General features: G+C 35.4%; 1 long non-coding RNA gene and 5 other non-coding genes across 6 annotated transcripts; 4 read left to right on the top strand and 2 right to left on the bottom strand.

The window, feature by feature from the left end:
- Positions 1-1,010: 1,010 nt before the first annotated feature.
- On the bottom strand, positions 1,011-1,082 carry Trnad-guc (transfer RNA aspartic acid (anticodon GUC)). Its single transcript has one exon. It is a non-coding gene; the product is annotated as a tRNA-Asp (tRNA).
- Positions 1,083-1,360: 278 nt separating this feature from the next.
- Positions 1,361-1,432, top strand: Trnad-guc (transfer RNA aspartic acid (anticodon GUC)). The gene has a single exon. It is a non-coding gene; the product is annotated as a tRNA-Asp (tRNA).
- A 181-nt stretch (positions 1,433-1,613) lies between these two features.
- Trnad-guc (transfer RNA aspartic acid (anticodon GUC)) lies at positions 1,614-1,685 on the bottom strand. Its single transcript has one exon. It is a non-coding gene; the product is annotated as a tRNA-Asp (tRNA).
- Positions 1,686-5,691: 4,006 nt separating this feature from the next.
- Trnam-cau (transfer RNA methionine (anticodon CAU)) lies at positions 5,692-5,763 on the top strand. The gene has a single exon. It is a non-coding gene; the product is annotated as a tRNA-Met (tRNA).
- Positions 5,764-8,305: 2,542 nt separating this feature from the next.
- Trnam-cau (transfer RNA methionine (anticodon CAU)) lies at positions 8,306-8,377 on the top strand. The gene has a single exon. It is a non-coding gene; the product is annotated as a tRNA-Met (tRNA).
- A 1,357-nt stretch (positions 8,378-9,734) lies between these two features.
- LOC125777494 (uncharacterized) lies at positions 9,735-10,765 on the top strand. Its single transcript, XR_007422328.1, has 4 exons — positions 9,735-9,861; positions 9,927-9,994; positions 10,076-10,107; positions 10,162-10,765. It is a non-coding gene; the product is annotated as an uncharacterized LOC125777494 (long non-coding RNA).
- The last annotated feature ends 6,554 nt before the right edge of the window (positions 10,766-17,319 follow it).

The raw sequence follows: 17,319 nt of genomic DNA, 5'->3' as shown, positions 1-17,319 counted from the left end.
TTCTCATCCATTTGGACGAGATGACTTAGCCAGTGTAGCTGCTGTCTCTTAATTCGCTGAACTATGTCACTGTCGTCGTATATCTCGTAGAGCTCATCGTTCCATTGACTGCGGTATTTGCCTAAATAAGTCTCGCCAACAGGTGTCAAATTAGCATGGTATCAAGCAATGGTAGTAACCACCCTGTATGATTAAATGGCCTCCAATGCAGCAGCAGCGCGCCCACAATGCTTTTTACCGACATCAACAGCAACTTTCGCTCGATTTTGCCTACCACTCAATAGTACTACGGTGACCCAACACGTCTTCTCACCATTTTGCCGCTTTTCATTATTTAAGCGTCGGTCGGCGAAAACTTTATAATCTGTTAATTATTTGTCTTATACCAAGTTGGCGAAATTTTATTGCTTCCCCTAGCTCACAGTTTTCATATCCCTTCGCATACAAATTGTAGCAGACATTACATGCATCTCTCTCGGTATTGGTTACCATATTTCAAGGTGAAATTGTGCAGTGTTGCTTTGGTTGATAGAAAAAAAGATCCAACAAATTTAAAAATATTGAAAATGTAAATGTGCTCTTTGAGTTAATCGGGAGAGAGTTGGCTTCGGTAAAAAAGAACTGAATTTTCAATTATGAGCACTTAGAACAAATCCCTTAGATATTGTAGAATTAAATTAAGATGTGGCATTATCAACGAATTTGTTTTAAAAAAAACAAAGAATATTTCTTATTCTTAATTGGTGGTTCTTAAAGCTGTGCCTGTGGGTTTTATTGCACAATTTTTTTACAATAAATAACATTTCATTTCATATTCTTAAAAGTGTGTCTTTGAATTCTGAGGCAAAGAAGGATTATCTTCATAATAGAAGTAGATACAAATTTTAAAATTGGCTCATTCTAATATACTATACATATATAATTTTAACACAAGGCACTTGTATAACTTTATTATTTTTATTTAATTTAAAAAATTACTTATACTTAACTAAAAAAAAATTTTTTTGTAACTCCCCGACGGGGAATTGAACCCCGGTCTCCCGCGTGACAGGCGGGGATACTGACCACTATACTATCGAGGATTTATATGTAATAATTGAGTGAACCTATATGTTTTATACACTGCAAAAAAAAGATAATTTTTATTTGAAAATAAATTGTATATGAAATTTATAAATGTTATAAAATCATTTGCTGATAACCATTCGAAGCGAATTACTTTTATTTCACTCTTTTTTTTTATTAGTTTGCATTATTAGACTAATGAAATGAAAAATATATAAGTAAATGGAATTTCAAATAATAAATGTTAGCTTATAAATTTAGCAATTTTTTTTTGTGCGCAAATATAAAGAATGTGTCCTCGATAGTATAGTGGTTAGTATCCCCGCCTGTCACGCGGGAGACCGGGGTTCAATTCCCCGTCGGGGAGATAGTTACATATACAGTGTTATTTTTATTGCTTAATTATAAATTTAAGTTTTTAGTCGCGGTTTTATCTGTACATACGAAAAAATTTAGCAAATGTGTAATTAAGAGTGCAAGGGCTATAATATTTTTTTTAATCAAATTAAAAATTACTTAAAAATGAATAAAAAGAAGTTGTGCATTATCTCCCCGACGGGGAATTGAACCCCGGTCTCCCGCGTGACAGGCGGGGATACTGACCACTATACTATCGAGGACGTCGCGGAATCCTAAAATAAAGCCGTATATGAGCACTCACCATTTATTACAAAAAGAGTACGTTTATTTGTTTGAATGGATTACTAAAAAGTGGTTAAACTTTTGAGTGTTTTTGGTAAGAAATCCTGAATAACAAATTCATTTTTGGGAAATGACAAATTGCATATTATATTAATTATATTTTAAAATAATTTTAGTAAGCTGAAGTTGCTCAATTCTTCATTATTGTGTTAATTGTGTTTCTTTTAGTGCAATATTTGATCTTCAAAATATGTAATTTATAAAACTATTTCACTATCATATTCATCCAACCTCCAACAACAAATCAAAAACTAATCAGCGCCATTTTAATAGTTCGATTGCCTTGCTGCTCTTGTTCCAATATGTACGAGCATATGCGCACATGAATGACCTTCACTCACTTACACTATAACATCTCGCCCGCACTAAATTCACTTAAAAAGAATTGTAGAAATATAGAAAAATAATATGGCTGCAAGCAACGACCATTTTGTTTAAAAAATTTATTTAAAAACCGTGCAAAAATCGTTCAATCATTTCAGTTAAATACCAGGCAAACAAAGGTGCACAGCAGGTATTGCTTGCATTTCGTTCAGTTGGAAAGAGCGGCAGCTAAGCAAAACTGCTAAACGAAATTCTCAAATGAATGAGCTGAGTCAGCGGCATTATCAATGCATATACTGTACATACACATGCATATGTATGTATATGCATATAAAGTATTTACGAAGTGTGTTATGTCGCTATGTGTAAATATATGTATGTATGTTTTTAAGTCGATAGGTACACATGTGAACGCAAAAGCCAAGAAATATCTGGCCACATTCAATATAATGGTGCTGGCCAATGGCTTACGGCGAGTTTCGTTCGAGCATTCTCACACAATTAACAGGAAAATGACTTTTTACTGTGGCACTGTTGTTGTTTGTTCATTTTTAAGCACATATTTCAAATATTTTACATTTCTAATGGCTCGTGTGCTCTTCCTCTTGCTTAAAAATGTATTTTCTTATGCATACGTGTATGTATGTATGTATATGTATATTCAAACCTACAAACATATAAAATTGTGAACAGCCGGCACAAAGAGCTTCACATTGTTCTCCCATTTACAGTAGATCTCAAAAGAAAATGTTCGTGGATGAAAAACTATTTCTAAACAAGAATAACGTTGGATACGGCTGCAACGGAGCAATAATATGCATGCTATTTTGGAACCAGTATTAACAGCAACAACAATGTCAGCCTCGAATCCAACGCAGAATAACTATCGCCAATAGCTGTTATTACGGACTCAGTAGGCAATTGAGAAGTAAAGTCCTCTCTCGACGAACAAATACCAAACTCTGTAAGTTACTCATTATTATTCCCTGCTGCCTGCTCTGCTGTATGGTGCCTAGGCACGGACGATGAAAAAAAAAAAAAGATATTGATATGTACAGATTTTAAAAGCAATATGTAATATAATCCTTCGCTTAAAAATGTAGCTATGTTTTTCTTTAATATTAATATTAATTACTTCTCGTTTTAGGGCAAAACTAATATTTTTTGAATGTAAATTCTTAAAATTAGAAGGAAACAACAATTAATGGCACAGTTTAATTATAAATTATTTTTCTTTTATTATACAATTCAAAAATGTTAAGGCAGATTTATGACCTTGGTTTTAACTGATGAATTTGTAAGTATTTTAAATCGATTCTGATCAAAATGTTTCTTTTTTTATATTATACGATTATTTAATATATTTAAAGAGTTGATTTAAAAAGTGGAGTGTACAATAATTTGAAAATATATATGTATATATTTAAGAGGTTATATACCGTAAGAATTTTCATAAAATCAATATTTTTATTTTATTTTCTTAATGTACTATATTTAAGAATACATACAGAAAATTTCATATCGTTATGGTGAATATTTTTGAAGTTACACGCAAAGTGTTTGTAAAGTGCATTACAAATTTTAAACGCGCCTTTCTCAAAATGGTGTTTTCAAAGTCGGTGACCAACATTACTCGAAAACGGCTTAACCGATTAGCCTCAAATTTTAAATTCAGTAATTAGTCGACAAATTTTTCTCACTGATAAATATTGTTTTTTTATGAACAATTTAAGGTCGAAATTTTGGACAAAAACTCGATTTTGAGAAACCGCGATTTTGTCAAAAAATAATTGTTTTACTTATTTCTTCGATTAATTACTAATTTTAACATAACTTTAAGGAAATCTGTTTGGTTTTATAATATTCGAGGATTGTTCAGAGATATAGTGGTCTTCGCAAAACGTCTTTTTTTAAAGGAGCGCCCGGAGATTAGCTGTAGTTTCTTTCCAAATAAATATTTTTACTAATACTAAGTCTTAAAATAATATTTATATAATATGTGTGCAATCGAAATTCGATCTATAAATTTAAAAGTTTTCTTAGAAAAAAATTACTTATTTCGGCCTTCTAATTATATAACCCTTTGAGTAAGCTGTAAACTAATATCGGTATTCTGCGTGAGACGATTGTCTCATGTCTCTAATAGTGACTATAGTAATTTAGTGATTCTGTTAGTCAGGAGTCTCATTTTGGTATTCTGGCAAATAGAGTATACTACTTTACAGTATACTACTATACTGTAACTGCCAGAATACCAAAATGAGACTCCTGACTAACAGAATCACTAAATTACTATAGTCACTATTAGAGACATGAGACAATCGTCTAACTCAGAATACCGACATAAATTTCGTGAAGTATTTTCATCACTTCATACTACTACCCTTAATAGTTGACTTTTGCTCCACAGTGTACTTGTGCGGTTTATATTGTCATACTGATTATATACGTGCCACTTTCGGCATTTCCACTCTCGCTCTCGCATTAATCGCTGTATATCAAATGTATGTAAGAATATGCATATCTGATCGTATCCACCATTAACATTTGCTAGCACGCGATCGAAATGAATTTTGTATTTGTATATTTCTCGCAACTGCCGAACATTATTCACCAGCCAGATATTGTTGTTTAATGTTACCCCGCTGTTTATATTACTGTTGGGTCTTGCTCTTATGCCATTCAAAGTAAAAAAAGGTTGTAATTCTCCAAAGCACGCAGCTGCCAACGGCATAATTGCTGCTTAAATTTTCTGTTTGCCTAATAACAGCGTGGATCAATTTATCGATTTCACGTTTTACGAATCATGATCAACGCCACCTCACGATCAACTAACATGATGGCTATTGTTGTTATTGTTAAGGGGAAAAGAGCTTATCGGCGACAGTTACACAAACATTCGATTTCAATAACAATCGAGAGAGGGCCGAGTGTGTAAGCGATTACAAAAATGGAGTGATTTCGATTTAATATGAAGTATTAAAATCAAATTAATTACTAAAATAATTACTTCTCCTACTTTTTTCCCCTTGACTCTCTATTTATTTTGGTAAAATTTTCACTCTACGTAAATTCCGTTCTAAGTATCGCCTTCAATATTTGCTGCAAGTGTTGGCGATCACTTTAGGGTGGTTCGAATATTGCTTTCATGCTGCTAGCGTCCATTTTTTTCTAGTAGGGCAAGGTTTCAATTCTCGGATCGCGTAACCCTGGCGTATGGGCATGGCACGCTTCTAGTCTGTTTACAGTTTTTAGATTAATTGAATTATTTAGATATACATACATATGTACCTTTCTCGTTTTGTGATCTGTTTTCTTATAACATATTATATTAATGCTTAAAGATAGTTAAGTTGTTCGAAAATAATACGATATATGTATATGTACATCTTATATAATTATGAATATACTTATTTTAATTTTTAACGATAGATTCTGATAAAGCGAGAAGGTATACCTTAGAAGTTACCTTGCGACTTTCCTTTTGTTTTTTGTAAAAATATTTTAGATATTTTAATATTGTTTAAATGAAATTACAATTTATTTGTAGTTATTCACTATCTTATACTCAAATGTGGCATTTGCCACCCAAGAGTGATAAGCAGAGTGGCGCAGTGGAAGCGTGCTGGGCCCATAACCCAGAGGTCCGAGGATCGAAACCTTGCTCTGCTATCTGAGGTTGTTGCAATGTTTTTTTTTTAATTTTGCTTAAAATCCGACAAATTGCAAATATTGTATGTTATTTATAATGTCATTTATTCCACGTGATTAAATATGACGATAAAATTACAGTTTACAATTAGCAAATATCAGCTGTTGTCCTATACTCAATAAAATTGTATTAAAAAATTTGCTTTTCATCAGCAACTTTTCTTCGAAAAATCACTGATATTCGCGAATTTGTTTTTTAATGTTGATATTAACTAATCAGTCCGATTTTTTTTTTACAATAATAAACATTTATGACGAATACAAAAAGATTTTGTATGTTTATTTATTGTGTGTATAACAGTTAAATAAATTGATGATGCGTCTCGTAAAAAAAGGCCTGTACGATGTCCACGATTGCGGCCGAAATGTTGGTCTAAAGGAAAAATTTGACAAAATGGCGGTGGTTTGAACAATAAGTATTGAATTTGGCCCGTTTTTCGACAGTTTTTCGTAGAAAGATTTAAAAATAACAAGAAAAGCTTCCATAGCGACGTTAAAAATGTTCCCTTTAAATTGGAACTACAGTACTCCGCCAACCCATCAGAAACGGGGACAATTATTCATATAGTTTTGCGTTCCTAGTCAAATAAACCACAAATTATTACGATATGTGAATGCAATTTTTTGTATAGTATTTATTTGAAATATCTTCTTTTCATAAAATTGAGAAAAACTTGTTTTTTTGGTATTTACATAGTTGACAAACGTTTGTTTTTATTAATAGCCTTCAATATTTGAGGCATATTATTCAAACAAATATTATCATTATTTTTAAATCTGGATCATTTAGGCACACATCCTTTATGTCATCATTGAGTGGGGTTATTGTGGGATTTCTTCGGGAATATACCTTCAAGTCAAGGAACGTTCAGCAGTTTTCGGTGGGGTTTAGGTCGGGTGAATTGACCGCCTAAGGTAATATATTGATATCCAAGTTGTGAAGGACATCAGTCGTTCGTCGGGAGGTGTGGCAAGACACCTCAGTGTGCGTATAAGTGTTCTGGGCTGCTGAAGGGTTCAGTGTTGCCAAATGTGGTACAAAACTATCTTGAAGTACATTGGTGTACTGTGTACTCAGTAGTCATCGTTCCCTCAACAATATACTTAAATTGGTCCAGGACTTTCCAACAATGTGCAGCTCTAAATCCTTACATTCGGGGGATATTTTACCGTTTTTTGAATTCAGTTCTCCACATAACGTTCACACGGTCTAAGTCCCAGAAATTGAATGATTTCGGTCACTGCTTCTAGCCGGCATTCGTCGCTAAAGTTAATCTTTGTTAAGGAGAAAATCATATTAAATAGCAGGGTAACTTTAAATGGGAGATGTTCATAACTTTTTATGTTTACCTTGTTTCAATACACCTTTGTGCAGTTCTGATGAAGTTTGACCCTTGCTACTCGTTGATTTTTCATTCGCTTGGTCAATTTTGATTTCTTTGCTGTACGGCGGTTTTTCGGTTTTTTCTGAAAAGATGTTGTTCTGTGCGATATTTTTTCATGGGCATCATTTAGCTTCTTTTAAATTTCTCTAACTGATTTGCTGCGCGATTACAGAGTGAACCTCACTACTTTACGTCGAATGCGCTCAGATATTTTCCATTACGCCATACAATTTATTTCTGATGAGCCAGAAATCACAAATACTAATTCCAAGTGAAGTAAGCATTTCAATATGTTTTTGTATTTAAGTTCCGCTAATTGTAACGGTATATTTATTTTATATTTGACACTGAGTAATATGTAGTACACCGCCTATTTAATCCTTAGGCAGGTGGTAAAAATTCAAATTATTCGCCTAGCAAGCTTCCCCAGCACGTTATTCGCACATTTTTATATTTGTTTATCATGTTTCTAATGGGTTGCCGGGGTACTGTAGATATCTTCAAAATTCTTCCTTTTTGAAAAACACCATTCTGAGAAAAACGTTTTTAAAAATTGGAATCGCTATGTTCTTCACTATGTTCCCTTTCTACAAGAAACGCTATAGCGACCGTAATAATTTGAATTTCGATTTAAAATTTTGAGAGAATGTTTATTATAGTCTATATTTTTAAATAATGTAATAAAAAAATCGGTTTTTTTTCGAAAATTTCACACTGAAACGATCCCTTGAAATGTCCTAAATACTGTTAAACTTCCAACTCGAACTCGAGTTTTCGAAGTTCTCCAAAACTTAAACTCTTGAATTGGCAGTGTAAGTCAAATTTCATACAAATTTTCTTCCATAAATCAAATTCTCTCTAACTTGAAGTTTTCTTTTTGTGAATTATGGTGATTCGAGATAGGGAAGTTTAGTTATATTTATATTTAACTAATAAATTAAATATATTCTGCATTTGGGTTTGTTCTTTTTTTTCTTTTAAGTATTCCTTTGCCCTTTGTATCACCCTGTTGTTTATATACACTGTGTGTCAAATATTCTATTTTAATGCTTTCAGTTTCTTAATATAAAAATGTTATGATTGCGTTGAAATGCCGCATTTGACAAAACTGAATATACAGCAGAGTGGCGCAGTGGAAGCGTGCTGGGCCCATAACCCAGAGGTCCGAGGATCGAAACCTTGCTCTGCTATGCAAAATGGTTGATTGTTTTTTTGCTATTTAGCTTATAAGTATTTTATTTACAATTTGTAAAAAGATTTTTTTTATAAAACAAAGATAGTATCAGAAAAATTTTTTAAGCAAATATTTATTGATTTGATTTTTAACAACATTTAATTAATAGTTTTTATATACATAGTTGTATGTCTATCGATATGATTGTATAGTACATACATACATACATATGTAAGTATGTTAAATACTTTAAATTAATAAAATTGAGGACAAACTTTAATCTCAGCTTTATATGTATGTACATATGTATTTATGTATGTAAAATATCTTTACATTAGTTCTTTCTATGAAATTCCCCCATGAGTGCAGACTATCAAAATTATACTACACATTTTTGGAATAATTGGATTTGCTTTAATATGCGCACATACATACATATGTATGTATGTACATATATGGTATATATAAAAACATTCACAGAAATGTACATATTTAAGTATGCACATACCTTGCATTCCTTCATCAGAACATGTATAGATTTGCAGCGAAAAACTGTAAACGTCAAGCAGCGCAGTCAATCTGCCAAACGACGAAAAAATATAGCAGTGGAAATTATCGCATAATTTGAAATCAAAGCGGAAAAGAGAATTTCAAGTGGGCTTAAATCACAATCAATGATGCAGCAGAAGCAGTAAGAACAAAAAAAAACTGGATACAAACTTAAGTTGGTGGAAGCCAGTCAAGTACACGTGTAGTTGCAGTATCGGAGGAGGCGAGCGGGGATATGACTAGAGAAGAGCTTTAAAAACTTCTAAAGAACAGTATAGCAACGAAAGAAGTCAAAATCGAAGGAAGGAAATTGTCAGCATAGCCGATAGTGGCGGAACAACAACAAAAACGTATTAATATTAACAAGTAGGAATGCAATGTCGGTGATGTCATTCAAATTTTTTTCTTTTTTATTAAGTTGACTATTTGCCGCCTTGCTGTTGGCGCGCCATCATTGTTGTTATTATTGCTACAATACGACAGCACTCCGTCTCAATCGCAGGATAATCGTTGAAAAATCGCAAATGAAATAAACAAAGAGCACAACAAGCAAAAATAAAAAAGAAACTGAGCGCGATAGTGAAACTGTGTGTTGCTAGAGCAACTGACACGAAGTGCAACGAAAGTGAATTGTAGGATCGGGACAAACAAAAAACATCAACGAACGTCGAAAAGTTAAACAGGGTATATTGCATAGAAAAGATTTTAGTTGGATGCGATGTTGAAAGGAGACGAATAGGCATTTCGATTTTTTGAAATCGTTCAATACAATTGTTGTTGGCAGATTGCTGTAGGCTTCCAATATGACGGCCTGCACTGGTGTCGGCGATTCCAAATATATAAGTACCCTGCAAGACGGAGGTAACAGATTGCACAAACACATTGAAACATTTTCAGCTGTTCACTAACACTGTTACATTTTCTGGAATTTTCAATGGAATGGGAGAATACGTAAGTAAGATAGAGAAAAACTATCGACATTATAAACATATTGTAATGTTAACTTGTTAGAATAGGAGAGGCGAATACCCAATATTTCAAGAAGAATAAACGAAAAGCGCAGTTTATTTTGGATTTTAAAGAGGTAAGTTCGCTATTTGATAATATGATATTTTATAATTAATTTCTAATTTATATATATATATTATTAATTTCTTTTATATAGAGAAAACGAAAGAGGTTAACAAGGAGAAAAAGGTAAGCATTGTGAATTTAATGTTGTGTGTATAATTAAAAATTTTAATATTACAGAAATCATTTGGACCATTGGTAAAATTCAAATCTATTGCGTGCAGCAACCAAATAATGGAGTATGTTTTAAATTATTAAAGTTAAGTATATTTAATTGAAATATTTGTTATAGATTGTGCATTTTATTTTGATTTTATTATTAAATAAAGAGAAATAATAAAAAAACTGAGTTTTATTTAAAAGAATTTAATTTGCTAGATGTAACAAATGGGTAACAGATAATCTTGTTACTGCTTGTTCTTCCTAACATGCTTATATGTTAAAGGTAACAAACTGATAACCAAAATAATAACACTAACAGATATTCGGGTAACAAATACTTTTTGTTATCCATAACACATGGGTAAGCTAAGCGCTAACAAAATAATTTGTTACCCGTAACATGCTGTGAAGAGATTTGCTAACAAATGTGTGTATTCTGTTAGAACAAGGCAGCATGCGATATTTGCCATTGGTTAGAGCGAGATAACCATTGAACATCAAATAGCTATGTGTTACTTTTTTCCCACTCTCTGAACAAAAGTAACAAATATTTTAACGAATGCAAAAGTGAACAATAACAATTCGCTTACACGTTTGCTAACAGCTACCCGTCTTGCAGGGTATGTACAAACATAGGTATGTACATACTATATATGTAAATACATAATTAATTATAATGATAAGACTAAGTGAAACATCTCTTTTGCTATGGTACCGGAATAATGAAAAATGTTCAAATATATTTTGGACTCTCTACTTCAGCTGCAGATACGCTGGTTTTATCGTCGTTTTCGTTGTCCATGGTCGTTCCTTGAGTACGTTGTCTTATTTTGATTTGGTTTGGTTTTATCTGTCATCTTTGTTTTACGGACCTTGGCTCGCCACGATCTGCTGTTGGCTCCGTTCGAATACAGACGAATTAACCTCCTGGCCGCAAATCACCCAATGGGCTCGGGAGTCGCATATCATCCTGGATTAGAGGGTGGTAGCTCTTGGTCTTCGTATACATGTAGCATCTGACAATCCTCAGGAGTGATGCCATGCAGAACGTCTCATGCCGGTTGGGAGATGCCGTGAATGTGCATACCATTCGCAGAGGACCTGGAATGATACTAACCACCTCTTAGCTTACCCTATAAAAACCATCTTATACCCCTTTTACTTCGACTTCATCGAAACAACCCATTTTCTGGACTTCTTGTGTCGTTGAAACACGGCACAAGCTCTTCTTCATGCTTTATACGTAATAAAAATCATTTCGATTATACTTCGAAACGTTCCATAAAGTACACGATTTGATTTTATGTCGCTTCTTCTTTACCAAATCAGTAGACTTTACTCCCTTACCTTTTCTCGTTTTCCAAAACGCTGTAACAAATATACTTTTTTCACTTTCTCTGTACATGGCCTGTTCGGAGTTACCACATAATTGTATTGTCATTCATACGTTTGTTCGTTGAAAAGGATTTGTATGGTTCTAGTATGCTTTTACCTCGCAGAGTAGATAAGCAAATTGAACACTTATTCAAGCGTTGAACGTTGAGTACAGTGAGGGAATAAGACAAATCGAGAGAGCTATAGATACACATACATACAAATGAGGTTATGCCTCGAAGAAAGCATGAACAAATCGTGCATCGGTTGGGAAAGCCATAAAGCTTCGCTGCTAATGTAGTACTTGTAAGCAGCTAGGAAAGAACGTGCAACTGCACATATTTGTTGTTATTTTTGAGTTTTCAACTAGCTGTTGTTAGCTCGCATTAGTAGTAATGGAATGGATTTTCGATTGGATTGGATTTTTGGCATAACCAAGCGTCGTTGTCGCAATACGGCGGTAAGTAGAGCTCGGCCCAGGATGGTGTGGAGGCAAAACTTGAAGAACCGCTTGTGGATCATTGAACGATGCCTGCTGCATACCAGGCAGTCAGTGAAGCAAACCAGCCAAAAGCATGCGACAGCCAAGCTACTAAGCAACCATTCCATCCAGTCAGCCATTGGAGTCAATTGCTGCTGAAACATCGGTTGTATTCTGCGTCGTCTGCTGTTGTAGTTTTTGTTGTTGCAGAGTCTGCTTATTTGCGTGTTTTGCACTGTGCATCTTCTAGCAGTACTTAGCTCTGCTGTTTTTACTTTCTTCATACACCATTGTGTATTTATAAGTGTGATGGGGTATTCTCACAACATTTGGATTGCATTGTACTTCATTATTGTGCTTTTGCCAACCTGTCAAACTCGCAGATTCTTCACTTTTTATGCACATGCAACATTTTGCACGGGGTATAATAGTTTAGTTCAGCAAACCGTTGTTTGTTACACCTAAAACTCGCACCATCAGCACCGTAAACCAAAGTACAACTGAAATGGTTTTATTTACAATGAGTTATGATATCCCAGATCCCCATCCCATCCCCAGCTTTTCCCCTCATTCGGAGGCTGACGTCTTCAATCTGCTGATAAGGTGAAATAACTGAGCTCAAATATTGAGGAGAGAAACGTATCGGTTGCCATACATTGCTGTAGAGTAGCTATAGATGGACACACATTGAAATTGGACCGAGTTGGATCTTCAATGGCATCTTGCATTCTAGCACTGAACCGCGACTGTGCGACTGCAAAGTCCTTTTCTCCTAGAGTAGAACGCAGGAGGTGTTTTGAGCTACTTGTCGTCAGCAAAGTTCATATTACCGAAATCGTAGGAATTTTTACAGGAAGTTACTAAAGTGGTATGTAGGAGGGTAAGGTACTACATATGTAGTAGACAGTATGTAGCAAAAACTGAAATTGACCGTCTCAACAAATTTGGGATTGTTCGAAGCTTTGTCGATTTGTAAGGGTTTTATGATCTATGATATGGAAGTTTTTTTTAACAATGGAAGGGCTTTCTAAGCCGTCCAAGTGATAGCCCTATTAGAAAGGATTATATAACCCAAACTAACTTAAAATGAACCAATATCGACAATAAAAGGACCTAGATAGCGAGACGAATTGAATTGTTAATATTCCTATTTCCATGTTATCAACCGGTCTGACTATCCGTCCTTCTATCAAGCATTTTTTGGTGAAATCCCATAACTCTGAAACTTCTCGCAAATTTGGTACATAATATTCTTCTTCTTCTTTACTGGCGTAGACACCGCTTACGCGATTATAGCCGAGTCAACAACAGCGCGCCAGTCGTTTCTTCTCTTCGCTACGTGGCGCCAATTGGATATTCCAAGCGAAGCCAGGTCCTTCTCCACTTGGTCCTTCCAACGGAGTGGAGGTCTTCCTCTTCCTCTGCTTCCCCCGGCGGGTACAGCGTCGAATACTTTCAGAGCTGGAGTGTTTTCGTCCATTCGGACAACATGACCTAGCCAGCGTAGCCGCTGTCTTTTAATTCGCTGAACTATGTCAATGTCGCCGTATATCTCGTACAGCTCATCGTTCCATCGAATGCGATATTCGCCGTGGCCAACGCGCAAAGGACCATAAATCTTTCGCAGAACTTTTCTCTCGAAAACTCGCAACGTCGACTCATCAGATGGTACATAATATTACATCTCTTTAAATTGGAGTGAAACATTTGTTGTAATGGACATCCCACATTTTGGTGTTGGTGCAGTAGTACGATCTTCCTGGTCTTGAAAATAGATGTTTGCCCTTTGATCACCCCTTTTGCGTTAAATATTTTCAAGCGATCCTCTTTTATATTTAACATTACGGTCTCTAAACAAAATTTTAGAAATTTTACTTATCTTTACAGACCAAGCACTTCCCACGTCCACATAGTGTAATGATTTCCGTCCTTCTGGCTCACTATGATCGATTCCAAGCTTCCTCTTGTTTAGAAATCCTAGGAATACAAACTGGGAAGGGTACCGCAGTAGGCTTCGACAAACTCTTCCACAAGCACTGGGGTTGGACACGTAGGTCGTTGGCTTATCGTGTCTGCCTGAGAAAACCATTAAGATTAAGGATTTCGCTGTTGAGCTCTTCCTTGATATCGAGGGAGCTTTTAACAACGTCCTGCCGGACTGCTCTTGACGTTCTTGGGGTTGAATCTTCCGTGCGACAGAGTGATTGAAACGGAACGGGGCAACGCGCGCGCGCGTTAAAACTTGAAATTTGAGTTTTTTCCTTTTCTATGGATCTTGGTTGTTAACGGCCTGCTCGAGGATCGTTGCTGTCGGGTTATTACCTATGCAGACGGTGTAGCACTTATGGTCAAAGGAAAGGTCCTTAGCACCGTTTACGACTTGACGCAGGCGTACCTCAGCTTTGTAACAATCTGAGCGATCGGAGGTGGTCTCGACATTAACCCAAATAAAACCGAATTGGTTTTATTCACTAGAAGATATAAAATCCCGGAGGGAGCTATGGGTGAGAAGAAGCCGTTGGAGGAGAGGAGCAGTAAGCTCATACGGATGAGATAAAGCTTGGGGGAAGGTTGGTGGAGGGGTTTACTGTCGGTAGCTCTCTATCAACTCCAGTTTCAGACTTTTTCAGTGTCTTCCAGCCTGAGATTGCAGCCATCAAGGTAGCAGCAGATTTGCTGCTCCAAAATGCGTCATCCTTTAGAGAAGTGCCCATTCACTCAGATAGCAGAGCGGCGATACTAACCTTGATCTCATTTACAGTGCATCCAGGGTTGGTCGAAGAGTGTCTAACCTCGCTATCATTAGCATCGGGTGTCTTTGTGATTCCGGTATGGTGGTCATAGCGGAATTGCAGGTAATTGCAAAACAGATGAGCTAGCAAAGAAAGGTACCCTAGAATCGTTATCGGCAGAATGGGGGCTGGTCGGTGCTTCCGCATTCTCTTGTGTTCGACTACTGGATAGCAGATCTAGCGATCTCTTTGTCCTCAGTAAAGCTAGCTCTCCCTCATTGTGGGGCTTTTATCAGGCCATTGCCCTATTGACATACATGCTGTAAAATTGGGAATCTTACCAGACGCCATCTGTAAAAGATGTTTGGAAGAAGATGCGGTAGAAACAACTCAGCACTTCCTTCTTGACTGTTCTGCGTTTGGGTGGTCAAGACTTAGATACTTGGGAGCTACCTTCAGACATCCAACCGAACTGGCGGGTTTTGAAATTAAGCGCCTTTGCAAATTAGTATTGGCTACCAAGCGTTTTGTCAATCTGTAAGTCCGAACACAAAAGTTTTTATTTTTCAATGACTTCACAAAGGACTACATCCATTAGTCCATGTGCGATCTTTGATCAGCCATCTAACTCAACCTAACCTTCCCCTTGTAACGATTTTTGAATTCATATGCCATAGTTTTTTTATATTTTCACCCGAACTTGACCACTCCTTTACTTTTAAGTTTTGTTTTTGTAGTATGCATTTCTTCCCAGCTTTTTTGGTTTTGTTTCTTCTCATTTTTTTTCCAATGCCATTCGTTTGTATTTATCGCGCTTTGGTAGCACTTTATTCTATTTTTTCCCCGGGTACGATTTTCAAAAACCGTTGTTTTACACTCGCTAAAGGCTATAGCTCTGGCGTCACTTGCAATACAATTACAGCTATTGCATTCAATACTTTGCTTTTATTGTATCTGGTTGTAATCTCTTGCTGTCGCATTTGTTTTTGCACTTAATTAATGTAATTATCGGTAATTTGTTAACTGTATTCACAGCTCTGTGTGCAAATAAACTCGATTTCGTTGTAACGGTTTGTCACTACATTTTGTTGTTATTTGTGTTTTTGTTTGCATTTGCTAGGATTCTTTTACTTGGATTGTTTTGTTTACCAGGAAGGAATAATACAATTTGTACGACTACTCGGAAATTATATTAGGATATTAGTGCGGATTAAATAAAAGAGGGTATTGTATCAGAATTATTACTTTGAAAGATTTTTTGTACTACAATTAATAAAAATGTGTATGTTGAATTAATTTTTGAGGTTCATCCTAAATTTTGTATTACAGAGAACACTGACGTGGCACAATACACCTCGAAAAGCATGATTTTTAAGGCAAGGCCTTGAGTCCACATGAAAGGTATATAAAAATAATTGCCAGATATCGGTTGAACAGATCAATCTTGTTAATATTGGCATACGGGACTAATTTGTGGTTATGTAAATTAAAGTTTCTCGAATATAACCACAAATTAGTCCCCCTTTATTGGTTACAATGAAATCTGATCTATTTGGATTAAGAATAAAAAAAAAATATTGTATTGTATTGTAAGTGCCTAATATCAGACTTCCGACTAATAAGATATGTATATCTGTCGTCCCGTACTCACTAATCTATGTAAATCGCAACTACGATCATGTCACCGTTTGTCACTGAAGCAGAATTAGGTATTTTGAGTAAAAAGTTCCGTTCTAGAGTTGGTTTTCCAGCTCCTTTATGAGCTTAATGGTTTCTTAAAGCTTAAAGCTTTTTCATCATATAAGCTCAAATTAATTTGTTGATCAGAGACTTAACTTTAGAGCGAATTTCCCAGCTTACTGACTGAAAGAATTACGAATTATTTACCTTTTTTTCATAAAAGCTCGCTTAAGTATTTTGATATGAAAATTTACCGCTGGAGTTGGGCTCTGAGATCTATTGAAAGCTTTGTGGATTCATAAAGCTTTCAGCTTTCTCCTCACAAAAGCTCAAATTAATGATTTGATGAGGGAGTTTAATTCCAATATGGGTCTCCCAGCTCGTTTATGAGAAATACGGTTTATTTAAGCTTCCTCTTCGTAAAAGCTCGAATTGTTATACTTAGTAGAACGTTCATACTCATTCAGAGTCAATTTCTTAACTATATAGTACTTGAGCCCTATGGTCTTATAAGCTTTAAGTTTTAGATACCGATCAGTAATTAAGGCTTTTCCATTATGATATACATATACATATATGTATATACATTTCCTCTACCGTTCAACTTATCCCAGCAGCAACCCTGCAGGGTTAGCTTGAAACAACAATATCCAGCTAATCCAAATGTTAGTGAAGTAGATCAAAATTATACGGCAACAAGCAATGGCGGTGATACCCGTTGAATGAAGATCCATACATATTCATATGTATGTGTGTGTTTAAGTGGATGTGGGCTCGTGTCACAATGCAATTGACCGAGTGTGCTAAATGAATGGCTGAAACTGCACAAATAAGCAATGGAAGAGTTGAAGGCTAACTTGGCTAAGCGCCGCCGCTGAGTTCAAAGTCAAAAAGCGGCTATGAAAAACA

Source organism: Bactrocera dorsalis, chromosome 3 (genome assembly GCF_023373825.1).
Source record: "Bactrocera dorsalis isolate Fly_Bdor chromosome 3, ASM2337382v1, whole genome shotgun sequence".
NCBI lineage: Eukaryota > Metazoa > Arthropoda > Insecta > Diptera > Tephritidae > Bactrocera > Bactrocera dorsalis.
The sequence above is the reverse complement of the archived record's forward strand: the minus strand, read 5'-3'. Positions and strand labels throughout refer to the sequence as shown.